This window comes from Aquarana catesbeiana, linkage group LG02, assembly GCF_042186555.1.
Source record: "Aquarana catesbeiana isolate 2022-GZ linkage group LG02, ASM4218655v1, whole genome shotgun sequence".
NCBI lineage: Eukaryota > Metazoa > Chordata > Amphibia > Anura > Ranidae > Aquarana > Aquarana catesbeiana.
Genome location: NC_133325.1, coordinates 28,816,383 through 28,838,374, shown reverse-complemented (window position 1 = coordinate 28,838,374; position 21,992 = coordinate 28,816,383). Strand labels below are relative to the sequence as shown.

Sequence of the window (21,992 nt, the reverse complement as noted above, 5' to 3'; positions counted from 1 at the left end):
AACAGAGGAAGCAATAGGGATAAAACTTTTTCGCGGAAGGGAGTTTAATAAGACACGTAGCCACTCACTTAAATTAGAAGAAAAGAAAAAGCGGTTTAACCTGCGTAGAGGGTTCTTTACTTAGCAGCCCTCATGAGGGTACCGCTACAACCGCTTTAGGCTCCTTTCACACTTAGGAGATTTGAAGCAGGTGGAATCGCCATGTTTCTGCCTGTGTCTCCAGAATGTGGGGCGTGTTTTGCGATGTCATTATTTGTTAATGACACCCCAATTGCGGTGCAATTTTGCTGCGGTTAACGCAGGATAAATCGCGTTGCAATCACAGCAAAATCGCAATGCGCAAAGCTTGGTCACTCAAAAAGAAACAGAAGCTTCTTTTGGGGTGACAAAGTCATACATTGCGATTTTGCCACGATTGCAGCTAGATTTATCGCACGCCAACAACGGCAAAATTGCCCCACGATTGGAGTGGCATCAACAAGTAATGGCATTGCAAATGCGCCCCACGTTGTGCGATTCTGGAATTGCGGGTAGATTTGCAGTAATTCCGCCCGCGATTCAAAATGTGGTGTGAATGGAGCCTTAAGGACTTGGAACTCTCAGTCCCTTAGAAAGTAGCACAAAGTGTTGTAGGCTGCATACCGGAGTATCTCCAACGCCACTTTAGACACTGCTCCCAGGTCTACTGCCTGCTGGAACTACCAGCCCACCTGGCTGCTTTGAAGATCTCCCGGGGCAAGGGAAAGGACCTTGTTAACGAACCATTGTGGGATGTTTATTTGTTTATGTTAACTGTTCATTAGATATTCTGTTAGATGTACTGCTGATATTACTGTTTAAAGTTTGCATTGTTTCGGATAATGCGATCAAACTCTTATCTGATTTTGTGTGGTGTATATTATGTGTGAACTTACAATAAAGGGTCAGTTCCTGTTTGCACCTAATGCCCCGTACATACGATCGGAAATTCCGCCAGCAAAAGTCTGATGTGAGCTTTTAGTCAGAAATTCCGACCGTGTGCATGCTCCATCAGACTTTTGCTGGCGGAATTTCCGCCAGCAAAAGATTAAGAGCAGGTTCTCTATTTTTCCGTTGGAAAAAGTTCCTATTGGAAATTCTGTTCGTCTGTATGCAATTCCGACGCGCAAAAAAACATGCATGCTCAGAATCATCGCTTCGTATGGAACTTCCCTTTTCTAGTGCTGTCGTACGCATTGTACGTCACCGTGTTCTTGACGGTCGAAAGTTCCGAGAACTTTTGTGTGACCATGTGTATGCAAGCCAAGCTTGAGTGGAATTCTGTCGGAAAAACCATCCAAGGTTTTTCAGATGAAAATTCCGATCGTGTGTGCAGGGCATAAGCTAGTATTGTCTAGTTCTTGGGTGCAATTCTCAGCTATATTACCTTGTTCCTTGTTCTAGAGTAGATGAAGCTGTATCTTGGTGGAAGCACCCAGGCAGGGTGCCAGGCGATCTGTCACAGTGGTCTTGTCATATAGTTTTGGTAAATCTTAAACTGATAGTACAGAGATTGTACAGTCAGATTGTAACATATATGCTGATCCTAAAGCTCACCACACATACACACACGCACGTTACAATCTAAATTTACATCATCTTTAGATCTACCAACAAGTATGTAGTACTAGGGTCTACCTGACTGGATATAAATTGTTTGGATAGATTAGAAAGGTCCTCTTATTCCATAGTTTTGGTAGATTGCACGGTCAAATTGCAATGTGTATAATGAGTCTATACCCGACCATGCACTATACAATCTGATTGTAAAGTATCTTTTATATCTACCAACAACTATGTAGTACAAGAGCCTGCCTGGTTGGATACTAATTGAAAGGATTGTGCAGGATTGTCCTCATAATATACAACGATCAGTCATAACTTTATGACCACTCACGGGCAGTGAGTGAATAACATGAATTACCTTGTTAAAATGACATCTGAAAGACAGTGGGATATATTAGGCAGCAAGTAAACATGTTGTTCCTGCAGTAAATGTGTTGAAAGCAGAAAAAAATGTTCATTTCAGTTTGTTGTGTATGGGGCTGTGTAGCCATAAACAAGTCATGCTGACCCGTGTCCACAGCCAAAAGCACCTACAATGGGCATGTGAGCATCAGAACTGGACCATAGAGCAATAGAAAAGGTGGACTGGTCTGATGAATAACATTTTCTTTTAAATCATGTGTATGGTCAGGTGTGTGTGTCACTTACCTGGAGAAAAGAAGGCACCAGGATGCAGTATGGGAAGAAGGCAAGCCGGTGGAGGCAGTGTGATGTTTTGGGCAATGTTCTGCTTTCAAACCTTGTGTTTGATCTTTCATGTGGATGTCACTTGACACTTACCACCTACCTAAACACTGTTGGTGACTAAATACACCCCTTCATGGAAATGCTTTTTCTTGATGGCAGCCGCCTCTTTCAGCAGGATAATGTGCCCTGCCGCATTGCAAAAATGGTTCATGAATGGTTTGAGGAACATAATAAGTTCACAGAGGTGACTTGGCCTATAAATTCTTCAGATCTCAATCCAATCGAGCATCTGGGGGATGGGCTGGGAAAACAAGTCTGACCAATGGAGGCCTCACCCCACAACTTACAGGACTTAAAGGATCTGCTACTGGCGGCTTGGTGCCAAACACCACAGCACATCTTCAGAGGTCTAGTGGAGTCCATGCCTCATTGGGTCAGGGATGTTTTGGTGGCAAAAGAGGGGCCTCTTCAATATTAAATGGGTGTTCATAATGCAATGGCTGATGAGACCTTTATGACCAAGTCCAGGATTGGGTGAAATATGTTAAAAGGGGTGTGGTCTGGGCAGAGGATAAGCTGAAGCCCGTTTTGAAGTCTTATGCCGCGTACACACGAGCGGAATGTCCGACAGAAAAAGTCAGACGGAAGTTTTTCATCGTATATTCCGATCGTGTATATGCCTCATCTGACTATTTTTTTTAGAAAATTCTGACGGACCTAGAAATAGAACATGTTCTAAATATTTCCGACGGAACCAATTCCTATCGGGAAAACCGCTCGTCTGTACGCTGTTCCGACGGACCAAAAACGATGCATGCTCTGAAGCAAGTACGAGACGGAAGCTATTGGCTACTGGCTATTGAACTTCCTTTTTCTAGTCCCGTCGTACGTGTTGTACGTCACCGCGTTCTGGACGGTCGGACTTTGGTCGGACTTTGGTTTGACCGTGTGTAGGCAAGACCACTTGAATGGAGTTCCGTCGGAGTTCCGTCTGAGAAACTTTCAGAGTTTATTCTGATGGCAAAACCGGTCGTGTGTACAGGGCATTAGAATAGGGTGTGCGTTCCTATCTTCTGCTTGTTCTCTATGGCTGATTGGTGTCATTTTGGTAAAACTAAAGCCAGAATAATGTACAAAAAATCCCGCTTTCAATGAGATTGTGCGATAATCTGATTGTTAAATACAATACAAATACACTACAACACATTACATCACTTCCAGATTTTTACTGTGTCATACGAGAATTTTTGTACTTTAATAACCTATTCATTTTCGATGTGGAGTTTAACATCCAATAAAAAAACGGACGATCATTCGTCTGATAATCTCATCATGTGTACTAGGCTTAAAGGAGCTTGTCTAGAGATTGCATAGTGTGTGTCCATCCCTAAACGTGAGTACTGCTCAGTAGAGCATTCAGCTGCTGCATATTGCAGCCTGCCATAGACTTTGACGGTCTGCAGGCAGCACATGTGATTCCCGGACGCACTAAAACGCTGGGATTGCATCCACACAGGTTAAACGCCCACCATTCATGGGGCCTTATGTGTTTGGCTAGACATGATGAGATATCAATGTTCAGAAGCAGCCCACACTTGTAAACTGGTCACTGATAAGGCTGCAAACAACAACCTTCATAGAACATGGCCATGGAGTACGGTGCTGTTGGACACGCTGCATGCTCAAGGTGACAGTGAAGAGTTAAGATTAGAGTGTAATCTCCTCCACACTACAGGCAGGTTATCTTGTTGGCTTTGGCTGGTGCCAAGTGACATTGAGTACAAAGTCAGCACCGAGCACTTCCCCTTACTACACATTCACAACTTGTACACGAAGGCTAGGTTCACATTCATGTGATGCAGAAACACATACAAAATCACACATGTTCCTGCCATGCACAGAAAAGGCACATCCTTATTGCAGGTGCATGGCAGTGCCATTAATGCTTAAAGGCATCACAACGCACTTTGCTGACATGTGTGCAAATTTGCGAGCCAAAACACATTCTACAAAGTGTCATATACTGGATTGAGTACCGAACGATTAACAACCAGTGTCCTACTAGGGCTTCTCAACCTTTTAAAGTCAATGTCAAGGCACCCCAGTCTAAAATGTAAAAGCTGTAAATGCACTTATCAGTGGGAACACTGAGCCTGGGACAATGCACACAACCTCCATGATGAAATTAACTTCACATCAGAAGGCCCCTTAACATCAGAGGTCCCTCCATCACATCAGAGGTCCATCCATCACATCAGAGGTCTTCCTATCACATCAGCTGGCCTCCATTACATCAGAGGTCTTCCCATCCCTTCACGGTCCTCCAGTCACATCAGAGGTTCCCTCATCACATCAGAGGACCATCGATCACATCAAAGGTTCCCCTCTCACATCAGTGGTCCTCCATCACATCAGAGGTCCCCCCACATCACATCAGAGGTCCCCCATCACGTCAGAGGTCCCCCCTTCACATCAAAGGTTCCCCCATAATATCAGAGATCCTTCCATTACATCACAGGTCATTCCATCACATCAGAGGTTCCTCCATTACATCAGGGGTCCTTCCATCACATCAGAGGTTCCCGCATCACATCAGGGATACTTCTATTACATCAGAAGTTTCCTCATTACATCAGAGCCTCCCCCTCCCATCACATCAGAGGTCCTTCCATCACATCAGCAGTTCCTATCACATGAGAGGTCCCCTCATCATATCAGATATTCCCACTTGACATCAGAGATACCCCCATCACATAGGAATCTTTCCATCACATCAAAGGTTCCCCCATCACATCAAAGGTTCTCCCATAGCACCAGACATACTTGCCTCACATCAGAGGTCTTTCCATTATATTAGAGGTCATTTTATCACATTAGAGGTTCAGCCATCATATTGGAGGTCCCATCATCTCATGAGATGTTTCACATCACATCAGAGCCCATCATGACATTGTGTGTCCTGCCCTAAAGTGTCTGTTATGGTGTTGGCAGCCAGCCCATTCACACTATGGGAAATCATGATATTTATCCAGGGCAAATTGTGGGTCTAAACGGCCCCCCAAACATCACCCCAGTTGAGGAACACTTTACTAGGGAATAAGGATAATGGAATTTCTTATACTCAAGTCTGTGTTGCAGTGCGCAAACACCATTAGCAAACTAAAAAGTGCATATGAATGCACAAAAAAGGTCTTTTAGGGTGTGTCTATTAGTCCACACCGAAGAGGAAGGACCCTTCCCTGACCCCCTGGGGACCGAGGCCCCTGAAGGGGGTAACGCAAACTCAGGTCCACCTATCCAAAAGGCCTGGGGGACCCCACTCCTCATGATGATCCTGAAGCCGATCAACGAGTAGGTGAGGGGCTTTCCCAAAGACAGATCCCCCAGGGCAGGAGAGGAAGGAACCTGTCCACACGCCCTCCCCTTGACTTCACGGTAGGAGAATTACAATAAGTATGTGCTAATTGCTAGGGAATTTTCCTGACCTAACTTCATGGCAGCATACGAATGTAAGTATCTACCCTCATTCCTACCTCATGGGACCTCACTCCCATAAACATGGCTAATCCAAGCATTCCATAACTAGCCTACTCATCACACTGGGAGGGCATTCTATGTTGCCATGGAGTTAGGCCAGGAAAGGAAAATAAAGGTATGTATTTTATAAGGAACATCATGGCAGCATACAAATTGCTCTTCAGCTTTACTTTTTCTTCTTCTCATCCTTGTTCATGGCAAGTTATTTCCCATTCATATGCTGCCATGGTGTTAGGAAAATACTGTATATCCCAAGACCCATAAAAGCAACCGGTTACTCATACAGACACTATGGAGTAGACTTTTTACTGCTATTTTATGCCTATGAGTACATTTAGACCCTTGGCAGGTAACAGTAAAGTCCCAAGAGTTCTAAGTATGTGTCTGTTAACTCAACACTCAGCCCAAAACTTAGGGGCCTGCAGGATCTCTCATAGTCCGGCCCTGTCTGTTTTGCATTGCTCCCAGGGTTCACTTGGCTGTTCAACATTCTACCAGCACAAGGTAGCGGGAGTCAGTGAGATCCTCTTGTATCATTATCCCAGCTTGAAGAGAGGTCTGGGCTAAACATGTCAGGTCAATGTGCATCCAGATAGATTACCATCTTACTGTTTTATTACTGTATGCCTATGGGGACATTTAGAACCTTGGCTCGCCAGCGTAAAGTCCCAAGAAGTCTTAGTATGTGTCTGTTGACTCCATGCTCAACCCAAAACTTGGGGGCCTGCAGGATCTCTCTTGATTTGGTCCTGTCTGTTTTCCATTGCTCCAAGGGTCACTTGGCTGTGCAACATTCCACCAACAAACAGTGGTGGTGGTTCCGTCAGATCCCCATGGTGCATGGATCCAGTTCTCAAATTTTTCCTACAAAACTTATTTTTTCCATTTTTTTTTACTGGCTATCCTGTATCATTGCCTCAGCCTAAAAAAACATCCAGATGGGCCTCCATCTTAGTGTTATCCTATGCCTATGAGGCTATGAGTATATTGAGACCCTTGGCAGGCCAAAGTAAAGGCCCAAGTGTTCTAAGTATGTGTGTTGACTCAATGCTCTGCCCAAAACTTAGAAGCTTGCAGGATATCTCTTAGCCTGATCCCATTTGTTTTTCATTACTCCATGAAGGGTCACTTGGCCATGCAACATTCCACCAACATAAGGTGCTGGTGGTTGGTGGGTGCCTGATGTTGCATAGACCCAATTTTTAAATTTTCCATCCAAAACATATTTTTCCAAGTTTACTGGCTATCTTGTATCATCATTCCAGCCTGAAGAGAGGTCTGGATTGAACATGTCAAGGGAAGGGTCAATGTGCATCCAGATGGGTCACCTTCCTGTAGACTGGAAGTGGACCTTTACAGAGAGAAGGACCCATATAAAAGTATGACAAGGACAGTACCATATCCTGTGACTTTGTAGTGTCCTCCCCATTAGCTGAACATTGTGTGTCCCTGGGGCCACCATGGCCAATTGGAGCACAGGCTATTATTTGTGGCTGGTCACATGATACAGAGCTCTGATAAGATACAGATAAGAGTCAATCAGAGCTTAGAACAAGTCACAGAAGAGAGAAGGACGGACCTCTTACAATACAGGTACAAAGTGTCCAATACATTTTAACAATATAATACTATATCATATAATAATTTATATAATATAATAATAAGACTTCACTTGCAGAATGTTATAGGACTTATAGAGACGAGGACAGGGGATGTGTGATTGGAAATGTAGAGTGTATGTGAATTATTATAATTAAGACCATGTATTAAGACTGTATGTATTATGTTTGTAATGTATGTACCATAACAAAAAGCTATATTATAAACCAAAATAGAACATAACACAATATAACAATGCATAACATAATATATTAAAATGTATCATAGTGTCCAATTGATATAGCTCTGACATGTATCGCAGTGCTTTACAGAGAACATTGAGCCAGTCACATCAGTTTCCGTTCCAGAGGAGCTTACACTTTAATGTAACCCCCCCCCCAGTCACACACTATTATTAGTATACATTTATATAGCTCTGACATATACTGCAGTGCTGTACAGAGAACACTGAGCCACTCACACCAGTCTTCGTACCAAAGGAGCTTACACTCTAATGCCCCCCTCCCCCACACAGTCATACACTATTATTATTATACATTTATATAGCTCTGACATATACCACAGTGCTGTACAGAGAGCACTGAGCCAGTCACAACAGTGTTTGTACCAAAGAAGGTTACACTTTAATGCCCCACCACAGTCACACACTATTATTATACATTTATACAGCTCTGACATATACCGCAGTGCTGTACAGAGAACACTGAGCTAGTCACATCAGTTTCTGTTCCAGGGGAGCTTACACTCTAATGCCCCACCACAGTCACACACTATTATTATACATTTATATAGCTCTAACATATACCGCAGTGCTGTACAGAGAACACTGAGCTAGTCACATCAGTTTCTGTTCCAGGGGAGCTTACACTCTAATGCCCCACCACAGTCACACACTATTATTATACATTTATATAGCTCTAACATATACCGCAGTGCTGTACAGAGAACACTGAGCCAGTCACATCAGTTTCTGTTCCAGAGGAGCTTACACTCTAATGTCCACCCACAGTCACACACTATTATTATACATTTATATAGCTCTGACATATACCATAGTGCTGTACAGAGAACACCAAGCCAATCGCATAAATATCTGATCAAAGGAGCTTACACTCTAATGCCCCCCCCCCCCCCCCGCCCACACAGTCACATATTATTATTATTATTATACATTTATATAGCTCTGACATATACCGCAGTGCTGTACAGAGAACACTAAGCCAATCACATCAGTCTCTGTACCAAAGGAGCTGTACCCACAGTCACAAATGATTATTATTATACATTTATATAGCTCTGACATATACCACAGTGCTGTACAGAGAACATTGAAGCGTTAGAAGTATTTTTGATGTGGTCATATGTATTAAGCGATCTGATTCATTTTTATACATGCAGCAGTGAAAGTACTCGTCATGTGAGATGGTTTGCCCAGCTATCACTCCTCCCTGGTGTCTGTATGTAGGGTGTAGGCTGTACCAGTGAGACGTACTGTATGTGGGACATATGTTGAGAATTGCGCACAATGCGCTCATTTTATCACAGGGGAATTTCCTGGTCAGGTGGAGGTCACAGGGACACTGAGGTGACACATCATTTCCTTTCCTGTTATATAACACACAATTCCTAGTGGAACCAACAGTTTACTCTTAAGCTGGCTACACATTATACAATCTTTTTTGTTCAATTTCCTTTAGGTGTACCTTCAACGTTGTAGTGCAAGGACAGGCCTGATTGCATACAATTTGAAAGTGTTTAGGTGTGACCTCCTATTATATGGTTTTGGTAACTCTAAAGGAAAATTGTATAAAAGAGAGAGAATATTTTGCTTATCATCTAATAAGGATAAAGCATCACATCCCTTGAAGGATAATTAGAAATTTGAAGATGTATTTAGGATTTTTAAGGTGCAAAAGTATAACAAAATCATTTATAAAAAATGAGCTTTCTGTTTGGGTCGAACATTGGCTATTCGCCCGTTCGTTGAAAACCAAACATTATGGGCCGTTCGCGCCAAATTTGAGCAGCGCATAACGGCCCATAATGCACTGCGGGAGTGTACACAGTACCGTGCACCCCTAGTGCAGTTGCTACTACTTTCCTGGTGGTGTACACAATACACACAGTGCACCCATAGTTGTTGTTAAACTTTTGTTGGTGTACACAGTACCGTGCACCCCTAGTGCAGTTGCTACTACTTATCTGGTGGTGTACACAGTACACAATATATGCAGTACACCCATAGTTCTTATTACACTTCTGTTGGTGTACACAGTACTGTGCACCCCTAGTGCACTTGCTACTACTTTTCTGGTGATGTACACAGTACACAATACAGTGTAGTGTGGTTTTGCTAAATAAAATTTACAGCATGTCCAGAAGGCCATCAAGGAGAGGCAGACACTCACAGGCCACTAAAAGAGGGCAAGCAGGCTCTGTGTCTACAGTCATCAGGGCTGGTCATGGACACGGTGCATCCTCAGCACGTGGCCGTGGGGCACGCTAGTCCTTTTTTTCTGCATCTGGCTGTGTTATGGAGCCACAACATGCAGAACAGTTGGTGGAATGGATAACAAAGCCCTCCTCATCCTCCGTCACCCAGGCTCAGAGTAGTTTGCCTGCCAATGCAGCTGCCAAAGCGGCCTATTCCATCCGCTCCATGTCAACAGTGACTCCTTCTCTAGCCCCACCATCATGCACGGAGGAGTCCCCCGAACTATTCGACCACAGTGTCGGGTACATGCTGCAGGAGGATGCGCAGTGATTTGAAGGCTCCAATGATGGTACCTAGGTTGAGGAAGGGAGTAACGTGAGCCTAGAGAGAGGGGGTGCCCAAGAAGGTCAAGAAACTGGCAGTCATGTCAAGTGATACTGCCAAGTTTGCTCCAGTGACGATGAGGGAGGGGATGATGAGGTCACTGACTCTACTCGGGTGCCTGATAGAAGAGAGGAGGAGGAGTCACATCTCATAGTAGGTGAGGTTGAAAAAAGACACAAGTCCATCAAGTCCAACCTATGTGTGTGATTATGTGTCAGTATTGCATTGTATATCCCTGTATGTTGTGGTCATTCAAGTGCTTATCTAATAGTTTCTTGAAGCTATCAATGCTCCCCGCTGAGACCACCGCCTGTGGAAGGGAATTCCACATCCTTGCAGCTCTTACAGTAAAGAACCCTCTACATAGTTTAAGGTTAAACCTCTTTTCTTCTAATTTTAATGAGTGGCCACGAGTCTTGTTAAACTCTCTTCTGCGAAAAAGTTCTATCCCTATTGTGGGGTCACCAGTCCGGTATTTGTAAATTGAAATCATATCCCCTCTCAAGCGTCTCTTCTCCAGAGAGAATAAGTTCAGTGCTCGCAACCTTTCCTCATAACTAAGATCCTCCAGACCCTTTATTAGCTTTGTTGCCCTTCTTTGTACTCGCTCCATTTCCAGTACATCCTTCCGGAGGACTGGTGCCCAGAACTGGACCCCATACTCTAGGTGCGGCCGTACCAGAGTCTTGTAGAGTGGGAGAATTATCGTTTTATCTCTGGAGTTGATCCCCCTTTTAATGCATGCCAATATTCTGTTTGCTTTGTTAGCAGCAGCTTGGTATTGCATGCCATTGCTGAGCCTATCATCTACTAGGACCCCCAGGTCCTTTTCCATCCTAGATTCCCCCAGAGGTTCTCCCCCCAGTGTATAGATTGCATTCATATTTTTGCCACCCAAATGCATTATTTTACATTTTTCTACCTTGAACCTCATTTGCCATGTAGTTGCCCACCCCATTAATTTGTTCAGGTCTTTTTGCAAGGTTTCCACATCCTGCGGAGAAGTTATTTCCCTGCTTAGCTTAGTATCGTCTGCAAATACAGAGATTGAACTGTTTATCCCATCCTCCAGATCGTTTATGAACAAATTAAATAGGATTGGTCCCAGCACAGAACCCTGGGGAACCCCACTACCCACCCCTGACCATTCCGAGTACTCCCCATTTATCACCACCCTCTGAACTCGCCCTTGTAGTCAGTTTTCAATCCATGTACTCACCCTATGGTCCATGCCAACGGACCTTATCTTGTACAGTAAACGTTTATGGGGAACTGTGTCAAATGCTTTTGCAAAATCCAGATACACCACGTCTACGGACCTTCCTTTATCTAGATGGCAACTCACCTCCTCATAGAAGGTTAATAGATTGGTTTGGCACGAACGATTCTTCATGAATCCATGCTGATTACTGCTAATGATACCGTTCTTATTACTAAAATCTTGTATATAGTCCCTTATCATCCCCTCCAAGAGTTTACATACTATTGATGTTAGGCTAACTGGCCTGTAATTCCCAGGGATGTATTTTGGGCCCTTTTTAAATATTGGTGCTACATTGGCTTTTCTCCAATCAGCTGGTACCATTCCATTCAGTAGACTATCTGTAGAAATTAGGAACAACGGTCTGGCAATCACTTGACTGAGTTCCCTAAGTACCCTCGGATGCAAGCCATCTGGTCCCGGTGATTTATTAATGTTAAGTTTCTCAAGTCTAATTTTAATTCTGTCCTCTGTTAACCATGGAGGTGCTTCCTGTGTTGTGTCATGAGGATAAACACTGCAGTTTTGGTTACTGAAGCCCCCCGATTCACTCGTGAAGACTGAGGAGAAGAATAAATTCAATACCTTTGCCATCTCCCCATCCTTTGTAACCAGATGTCCTTCCTCATTCTTTATGGGGCCAATATGGTCTGTCCTCCCTTTTTTACTGTTTACATACTTAAAGAATTTCTTGGGATTTTTTTTGCTCTCCTCCGCTATGTGTCTTTCATGTTCTATCTTAGCTGTCCTAATTGCACCCTTACATTTCCTGTTGCATTCTTTATAAAGTCTGAATGCTGAGGATGATCCCTCAACCTTGTATTTTTTGAAGGCCTTCTCTTTTGCTTTTATATGCATTTTTACATACAGCCATCCAGGACTTTTGTTCGCTCTTTTAAATTTATTACCCAATGGGATACATTGGCTAATGCCCTTATTTAATATGCTCTTAAAGAAAACCCATCTCTCCTCCGTATTCTTTGTTCCTAATATTTTATCCCAATTTATGCCTTTTAGCAAGGTTTGTAGTTTAGGGAAGTTGGCTCTTTTGAAATTCAGTGTCTTTGTATTCCCTTTGTGTTTCCTGTTTGTGTGATTTATACTGAAACTAATTGACCTGTGATCGCTGTTACCTAAATTGCCCCGTATTTCCACATCCGTGATCAGGTCTGTATTGTTGGTAATCAGTAGATCCAGTAGTGTTTTATTTCTAGTTGGTGCGTCTACCATCTGACCCATAAAATTGTCCTGCAAGACATTAAGGAACTGGCGAGCCTTAAATGAATGCGCGGTTCCCTCCGCCCAGTCTATGTCTGGATAATTAAAATCTCCCATTATGATAACACTTCCCATCCTTGCTGCTAATCCAATTTGTGATAGGAGATCCGTCTCCACTTCCTCCCTCAGGTTAGGGGGCCTATAGCATACTCCCAGTATTATTTTCCCCTTAGCTTCATTCCTTTGGAGCTCTACCCATAAGGATTCCGCCTCCCCTCTAGCTCCCTCAGTGATGTCATCTCTCACATTCACTTGTACATTATTCTTGATATATAGGCATACCCCTCCCCCTTTTTTACCCTCTCTATCCTTGCGGTATAGGGTATACCCTTGAATGTTTGCCAGCCAATCATGAGAGCTGTTGAACCAGGTCTCTGAAATTCCCACAAAATCCAAATCCTCCTCGTACAACAGTATCTCTAGTTCACCCATCTTGTCCGCCATGCTCCTGGCATTGGTGAACATGCCATATAGTTTAGACCGGTCACATATTGTCCTCGTATTGGGTGTTTCGAGATTGCAACTAGGACTTGCTACTATACTCACCTTGTGTTTTTGTGCTTTGGTTAACCTACCACTAATGCCCCCAATACTACCCTCTGGAACATCTTCCGCGCTGGCTATCTCTGCCTCTGGACCCTCCCCCCCATCGCCTAGTTTAAAAACCCCTCTAACTTTTTGGCCATCTTCATTCCCAGCAGATCTGCACCCTCCTCATTTAGGTGCAGTCCGTCCCTTCTATAGTACTGGTTACCGACTGAGAAATCGGCCCAGTCCTCCAGGAACCCAAACCCCTCCTTACTACACCAGCTCTTCAGCCACTTGTTTACTTCCCTAATCTCCCTCTTCCTTTCTGGTGTGGCTCGATGTACCGGTAGTATTCCTGAGAATACTACCTTGGAGGTCCTTTTCCTCAATTTAGCTCCTAAGTCCCTAAAATCGTTCTTTAGGACACTCCATCTGCCTCTGACTTTGTCATTGGCGCCAACGTGCACCATGACAGCCGGGTCTTCCCCAGCCCCTCCCAGTAATCTGTCCACAAGATCCGTGATGTGCCGAACCCGAGCGCCCGGTAGACAACATACTGTTCGGCACTTCAGGTCTTGGTTACAGATTGCCCTCTCTGTCCTTCTAAGAATTGAGTCCCCTACCACCAGAATCTGTCTTTCCTTTCCCTTTGCTGCCCCCCCACTCTCACTGGAGGAGTTCTTCCCCCGGCAGCTAGGAGAGTCCCTCAGCTCCAGCAGTGCTGGTCCCTGACTGGTTTCACCAATATCACTCAAAGTAGCGTACTTATTGGGATGCTCCAGTCCTGGATCCGCCTCCCTGGCACTTCCCCCTCTACCCCTCCTGACTAGGGATGAGCTTCGAGTTCGAGTCGAACTCATGTTCGACTCGAACATTGGCTGTTCGCAAGTTCGCCGAACAGCGAACAATTTGGGGTGTTCGAGGCAAATTCGAATGCCGAGGAACACCCTTTAAAAGTCTATGGGAGAAATCAAAAGTGCTAATTTTAAAGGCTAATATGCAAGTTATTGTCATAAAAAGTGTTTGGGGACCCAGGTCCTGCCCCAGGGGACATGGATCAATGCAAAAAAAGTTTTAAAAACGGCCGTTTTTTCAGGAGCAGTGATTTTAATAATGCTTAAAGTCAAACAATAAAAGTGTAATATCCCTTTAAATTTCGTACCTGGGGGGTGTCTATAGTATGCCTGTAAAGGGGCGCATGTTTCCTGTGTTTAGAACAGTCTGACAGCAAAATGACATTTTGAAGGAAAAAACTCATTTAAAACTACCCGCGGCTATTGCATTGCCGATAATACACATAGAAGTTCATTGATAAAAACGGCATGGGAATTCCCCAAAGGGGAACCCCGAACCAAAATTAAAAAAAAAAAAATGACGTGGGAGTCCCCCTAAATTCCATACCAGGCCCTTCAGGTCTGATATGGATATTAAGGGGAACCCCGTCCAAAATTAAAAAAAAAAAATGACGTGGGGTTCCCCCTAAATTCCATACCAGACCCTTCAGGTCTGGTATGGATTTTAAGGGGAACCCCGCGCCAAAAAAAAAAAAAAAAAACGGCGTGGGGTCCCCCCAAAAATCCATACCAGACCCTTATCCGAGCATGCAACCTGGCAGGCCGCAGGAAAAGAGGGGGGGACGAGAGTACGGCCCCCCCCCTCCTGAACCGTACCAGGCCACATGCCCTCAACATTGGGAGGGTGCTTTGGGGTAGCCCCCCAAAACACCTTGTCCCCATGTTGATGAGGACAAGGGCCTCATCCCCACAACCCTGGCCGGTGGTTGTGGGGGTCTGCGGGCGGGGGACTTATCGGAATCTGGAAGCCCCCTTTAACAAGGGGACCCCCAGATCCCGGCCCCCCCCCCTGTGTGAAATGGTAAGGGGGTACAAAAGTACCCCTACCATTTCACTAAAAAACTGTCAAAAATGTTAAAAATGACAAGAGACAGTTTTTGACAATTCCTTTATTTAAATACTTCTTCTTTCTTCTATCTTCCTTCATCTTCTGGTTCTTCTGGTTCTTCTGGCTCTTCTTCCGGCGTTCTCGTCCAGCATCTCCTCCGCGGCGTCTTCTATCTTCTTCTCCTCGGGCCGCTCCGCACCCATGGCATGGGGGGAGGCTCCCGCTCTTCTTCTCTTCTCTTGTCATTTTTAACATTTTTGACAGTTTTTTAGTGAAATGGTAGGGATACAAAACCCTTACCATTTCACACAGGGGGGGGGGGCCGGGATCTGGGGGTCCCCTTGTTAAAGGGGGCTTCCAGATTCCGATAAGCCCCCCGCCCGCAGACCCCCATAACCACCGGCCAGGGTTGTGTGGATGAGGCCCTTGTCCTCATCAACATGGGGACAAGGTGTTTTGGGGGGCTACCCCAAAGCACCCTCCCAATGTTGAGGGCATGTGGCCTGGTACGGTTCAGGAGGGAGGGGGGGCCGCACTCTCGTCCCCCCCTCTTTTCCTGCGGCCTGCCAGGTTGCGTGCTCGGATAAGGGTCTGGTATGGATTTTTGGGGGGACCCCACGCCGTTTTTTTTTTTTTTTTTGGCGCGGGGTTCCCCTTAAAATCCATACCAGACCTGAAGGGCCTGGTATGGAATTTAGGGGGACTCCCACGTCATTTTTTTTTTTTAATTTTGGTTCGGGGTTCCCCTTTGGGGAATTCCCATGCCGTTTTTATCAATGAACTTCTATGTGTATTGTCGGCAATGCAATAGCCGCGGGTAGTTTTAAATGAGTTTTTTCCTTCAAAATGTCATTTTGCTGTCAGACTGTTCTAAACACAGGAAACATGCGCCCCTTTACAGGCATACTATAGACACCCCCCAGGTACGAAATTTAAAGGGATATTACACTTTTATTGTTTGACTTTAAGCATTATTAAAATCACTGCTCCTGAAAAAACGGCCGTTTTTAAAACTTTTTTTTGCATTGATCCATGTCCCCTGGGGCAGGACCCAGGTCCCCAAACACTTTTTATGACAATAACTTGCATATTAGCCTTTAAAATTAGCACTTTTGATTATTCATGTTCGTGTCCCATAGACTTTAACGGTGTTCGCGTGTTCGAACAAACTTTTTTCCTGTTCGCATGTTCTGGTGCGAACCGAACAGGGGGGTGTTCGGCTCATCCCTACTCCTGACTGTCACCCATCTACTCTTTGCTAGTGCCAGCACCTCTTTGTCTCCACCTGCCTCTGTGCTGGCCCCTGCCGGCACCTGCCTGCCGTGTATCTCCAACGAGGCAGGATGCCCCCCAGGGAGCAGCTTAAGGGCAGCCACCTTATTACATTACACCGCAGAGCTAAGCAGGTGCAGGGCGCTGCTGACTCCCCACATATTTTGAAAAGCAGATCGCACCGTTGCTGTTTGCAACATATGTCTGAATCGTATCAAGCGTGGCCAAAACAGCAGCCGCTTGGACACCACATGCTTGACCAGACATATGACGATCTCCCATGCAGTCCATTGGCAACACCACTTAAAAGACCCACATCAAATAACAAGGTGGACCTCTCCTTGTGCCTCATCAGCTGGGATCTCCAACCCCACTATACCTCCAGCCCTCTCAGAAACCTGCACTGAGAGGAATGGAGGTATGAAAAAGATCTGAACAAATTAATGGGGTGGGCAACTACATGGCAAATGAGGTTCAATGTAGAAAAATGTAAAATAATGCATTTGGGTGGCAAAAATATGAATGCAATCTATACACTCGGGGGAGAACCTCTGGGGGAATCTAGGATGGAAAGGGACCTGGGGGTCCTAGTAGATGATAGGCTTATCAATGGCATGCAATGCCAAGCTGCTGATAACAAAGCAAACAGAATATTGGTATGCATTAAAAAGGGGATCAACTCCAGGGATAAAACGACAATTCTCCCACTCTACAAGACTCTGGTCCGGCCGCACCTAGAGTATGGGGTCCAGTTCTGGGCACCAGTCCTCAGGAAGGATGTACTGGAAATGGAGCGAGTACAAAGAAGGGCAAGAAAGCTAATAAAGGGTTTGGAGGATCTTAGTTATGAGGAAAGATTGCGAGCACTGAACTTATTCTCTCTGGAGAAGAAACGCTTGAGAGGGGATATGATTTCAATATACAAATACCGTACTGGTGACACCACAATAGAAATAAAACTTTTTCGCAGAAGAGAGTTTAATAAGACTCGTGGCCACTCATTAAAATTAGAAGAAAAGAGGGTTAACCTTAAACTATGTAGAGGGTTCTTTACTGTAAGAGCAGCAAGGATGTGGAATTCCCTTCCACAGGCAGTGGTCTCAGTGGGGAGCATCGATAGCTTCAAAAAACTATTAGATAAGCACCTGAATGACCGCAACATACAGGGATATACAATGTAATACTGACACATAATCACACATAGGTTGGACTTGATGGACTTGTGTCTTTTTTCAACCTCACCTACTATAAAATAGGTGTCCCAAGTACTTGCGGCCAATCTGCTAGCAGTACACCAACATCGGATTTTACCAGGCAAATTTCCCTACCCCAGTTGCTAAACCTTCAAAAGAAGTTCGCTCCCAGCCATCCACATGCTCAGCGTCTGAATGCTAGCTTGGCCAAATTGCTAGCACTGCAACTGCTGCCTTTTCAGCTGGTAGACTCTGCCCCCTTTTGTGAATTTGTGGAATGTGCTGTACCTCCGTTGCAGGTTCCAAAATGCCATTTCTTTTCACGGAAGGCCATTCCAGCTCTCTACCGGCATGTGGAAGGCAATGATTTTGTCTTGTTGGACAGGGCGGTCAGCAGTAAGGTGTATATTACCGCAGACTCATGGTCTAGCAGGCATGGGCAGGGATGTTACCTTTCCTTCATGGCGCACTGGGTAACTCTGCTGGCAGCTGGGAAGGATGCAGGACAGGGTTCAGTATTGTTGGAGCTTGTTCCGCCACCACACCTCCAAAATGCTATTGGTGATTCTGCCACAGCTCCCTCCTCCACCACCTCCTCTTCTTCTTCCTCTATGGCCTCTTCCTCTGCAGATTTCTCCTCTGAACCAGCATTGCTCCGTAGGCATTCAAGGGGCTACGCGAGCACTCAGGCAAAAAGATGCAATGCAGTGCTTGAGTTGGTCTGCTTAGGGGACAGGAGCCACACTGGGGCAGAGATTCTGTCAGCTCTGCAGAGGCAGGCTCAGAGGTGGTTGACACCACGCCAGCTTCAGCCAGAAATGGTTGTATGCGACAATGGCACCAACCTCCTCTCTGCCCTCCAACAGGGACACTTGACCCATGTTCCCTGTTTAGTTCACGTCCTGGATTTGGTGGTGCAGCAGTTCTTGAGCAGGTACCCTAGCTTACAGGATCTCCTGAGGCAGGCCAGGAAAGTCTGTGGTCAAAGAGAATACAATCTGCCCTAGAACCACCTCATTTGTGACATGCCCACCAGGTGGAACTCAACGTTGGCAATGCTGCAGCGGCTGCACATGCAGCAGAGGGCCATCAATGAGTACCTGTGTGAGAATGGCACCAGGACAGGGTCAGGGGAGCTTGGCTTTTTTTCGCCACGCCAGTGGATACTGATCAAGGATGCCATGAGGATGGTGAGCAGTGACAGTGCAGGATGGTGAGCAGTGACAGTGCATGCATCAGTGATACTGTCCCTCTTGTTTTCCCGTTGGAGCCCACACTTCGTGGAATAATGGACAGGACACTTGATGCAGAACAGCGGGAGGAAGAGGACTTTCTTACCTCTCAAGGCCCCCTTTATCCAGATACTAGTATTCCTGCAGGCTCGCTGATCACACAGGAAGAAGAAGAGAAGGAGGATTGTGTCAGCATGGAGGTGGAGGATAACACTAAGCATCAGCAGCAGTCTTCAAGGGATCGTTTGCAGTCCCAGAAACCCATGGAGTTGTACGTGGCTGGGAGGAGGTGGTTGAGGATCATGTGATCCTTAGTGAGCCAGAGGACTCAGGATCGAATGCCTCTGCAAACTTACGCTGCATGGCTTTACTGATCCTAAAAAGCCTGCAAAAGGACCCTAGTATTCATGGTATCAAGGAGAGGGATCATTACTGGCTGGCAACCCTTCTTGATCCACATTACAAGGCTAAGGTTGCAGAACTTATCCAGCCTTCGCAGAGGGAGCAGACGATGAAACATCTTCGGGAGGCCTTGCAGAAAGGTTTGTGCAATGCGTTTCCAGAGCCTGGGAGGTTACAATTTCCTGGTGCTGGACAATGTGTTGCTGAGGCTTCATTCAGTCACAGAAAGAGTGGTGGAGAAGGTGGCCGGCTGACCGATGCCTTCAGACAATTCTTCAGTCTTCAGTGCCCAGGTCTGATCAGTTCCAGTAACCATCGCCAGTGTCTGAATTACATGGTGAAGGAATATCTAGGGGCAAGATCAAACTAGGAGATCTTTCCACCAGAGCATCCACTGGGTTATTGGGTCTTGAGGATGGACCACTGGCCACAGCTCGCTCAATATGCAATTGAGCTACTGGCCTGTCCTGCATCCAGCGTTCTTTCTGAACGCACATTCAGTGCTGCTGGAGGCTTTGTAACCGATCACAGATTGCGCCTGTCCACAAACTCTGTTGATCGGCTCACATTAATAAAAATGAATTAGTCTTGGATCACCAGCTACCAAGCACCTTATGCTGATGTAACCAATTGATTTTTCTATGGATGTGGGATCCCTTGAAGACTGCATATGCTGAGTGACTATGCTATTATGCTAAGTGACTATCCTATTCCTCTCAATCTTCATGATGATAGCTTCTAGGAATATTTTCGGTTCAGGGCACCACCACCACTACCTAAGGCCCAATTTTTCTGCCCCTGTTTAACAGGGGCATGTAATTACAATTTTTGTTATAATATTTCACAGCAGGGCCTGTTCCTGCGCTCAACAAAAGTATCTGTGAGGCTTTACAGTGCTGTGCCACCACCACCACCGCCTAGGGCCCAATTTTTATGCCCCTGTTTAACAGGGGTGCGTAATTACAATTTTTAAACTAATATTTCACAACAGGGCCTGTTCCTGCGCTATACAAAAGTATCTGTGAGGCTTTACAGTGTTGTGCCACCACCACCACCGCCTAAGGCCCAATTTGTATGTCCCTGTTTAACAGGGATGCGTAATTACAATTCTTGATATAATATTTCACAGCAGGGCCCGTTCCGGGGCCCGAGTAACTGTGAGGGCTTACAGTGTTCTGGTACAACCAACACCTAAGGCCCAATTTTCAGCAGAGTGTATAGGGCAGGCCGTATAGTATATACAGGCGGTCTCCTATTTTCAAACATCCGACTTACAAACGACTCCTACTTACAAATGGAGGGAGACAACAGGAAGCGAGAGGAAATATACCCCTAGGAAGGGAAATTCTCTCCTGTAAGAGTTAATATGGGAAAAAGGTGTCTCCACTGATGCTTTATCACTAATCCTTGTTTCCCTAATAACAGAAATTTTCTAAATCCAATTGTCATTGGGACAGAAAGTGAGGTGAAATCTTCTGAACAGGGGCACAGACAGCAAAACAAATGTTACAGGGGTGATGATAACCCTTCCCTATGTTATCCAAAAAGCTTAAAAATAGATTTTTTGGCTGGAGCTACACTTACAAAATGTTCCTGTTCCAAATTACAAACAGATTCAACTTAAGAACAAACCTACAGTCCCTATCTTGTATGTAACCTGGGGACCGCATGTATACTGCTGATGTTCAGAGTATATAGGGCCTGGGGGCCCAACGCCTTTTTTTTTTTTCATTTGGGTGCGGGGTTCCCCTTAATATCCATACCAGACCCAAAGGGCCTGGTAATGGCTGGGGGGGCAACATTACATTAGAGCCGCAAGCAGTTTTGAATTACTTTTATTCCTTTAAAAATGTAATTTTGGGGGCGCATGCGCTGTGCGAACCGAGGAGGAAGCAAGGGCTGAGAGCTCCGTGAGCCACGGAGACTAACGGCACTTCCCCGGATCAACACAGGTTTTCTACCCAATTCATCCCCGCACCCCCGGCGGAACACTCAGCGCATGACAGGAACTAAAAATCGCTGTGGAAAACCGGCCCAAAAATCACTAACAACCTATCTGCTGAGAGAGAAAGAGAGAAACATGCAGGCCCAAGATGGCGCCCGGAAGACACAGTCACAGGCACATTCTCCTACAGCAGCCTCTTCACCACCACACTCCCAGGGAGACAGTGAGTACACTCTGCAGCTTACTAAGGCTGATCTGGGTGAGAGTCTAACTTTAATGTATGACAAGATTGCCCAGAAATTTCAATCTGAGCTTCACAAATCTACTAACACACTGTCCTGAGATCGCAGCATTAGGCAGTAGAACTGACTTACTGGAGACTAAACATGACAAGCTCTCCCTAGTGTACTCTGATCTCAGAAAGGAGCATGAGTCCCTGTCTGAAACAGTCCTGCAACTCCAAGCCCACATTGAGGACCTCGACAACAGGAACCGTCGCAACAATCTTAGGGTGCGAGGAGTGCCGGAATCGGTCACTGATCTACTACCCACTGTACAGAAGATATTTCAATCTCTCTTGCCGGACTCTCCGTTGTCGGCCTTTTCCTGTGACAGGATTCATAGAGCCCTTCGTCCTCTCCCTCCTCCAGAGAAACCGCCAAGAGACATAGTGCTTTGCCTTAAGGATTTCTTGATTAAAGAGGAAATTCTCAGAGCCTCAAGAAACACCCCT

The 21,992-nt window shown here is 45.4% G+C and overlaps 1 protein-coding gene across 1 annotated transcript in view; it reads left to right on the top strand.

The window, feature by feature from the left end:
- The first annotated feature begins 7,289 nt into the window (after nt 1-7,289).
- The window catches only part of LOC141126744 (uncharacterized), a 25,601-nt gene continuing 10,898 nt past the window's right edge, over nt 7,290-21,992 (top strand). Inside the window, exon 1 of the mRNA XM_073612708.1 lies at nt 7,290-7,401. The gene's annotated coding sequence lies outside the window, so the exon portion shown is untranslated. The remainder of the gene's footprint in view (nt 7,402-21,992) is intronic.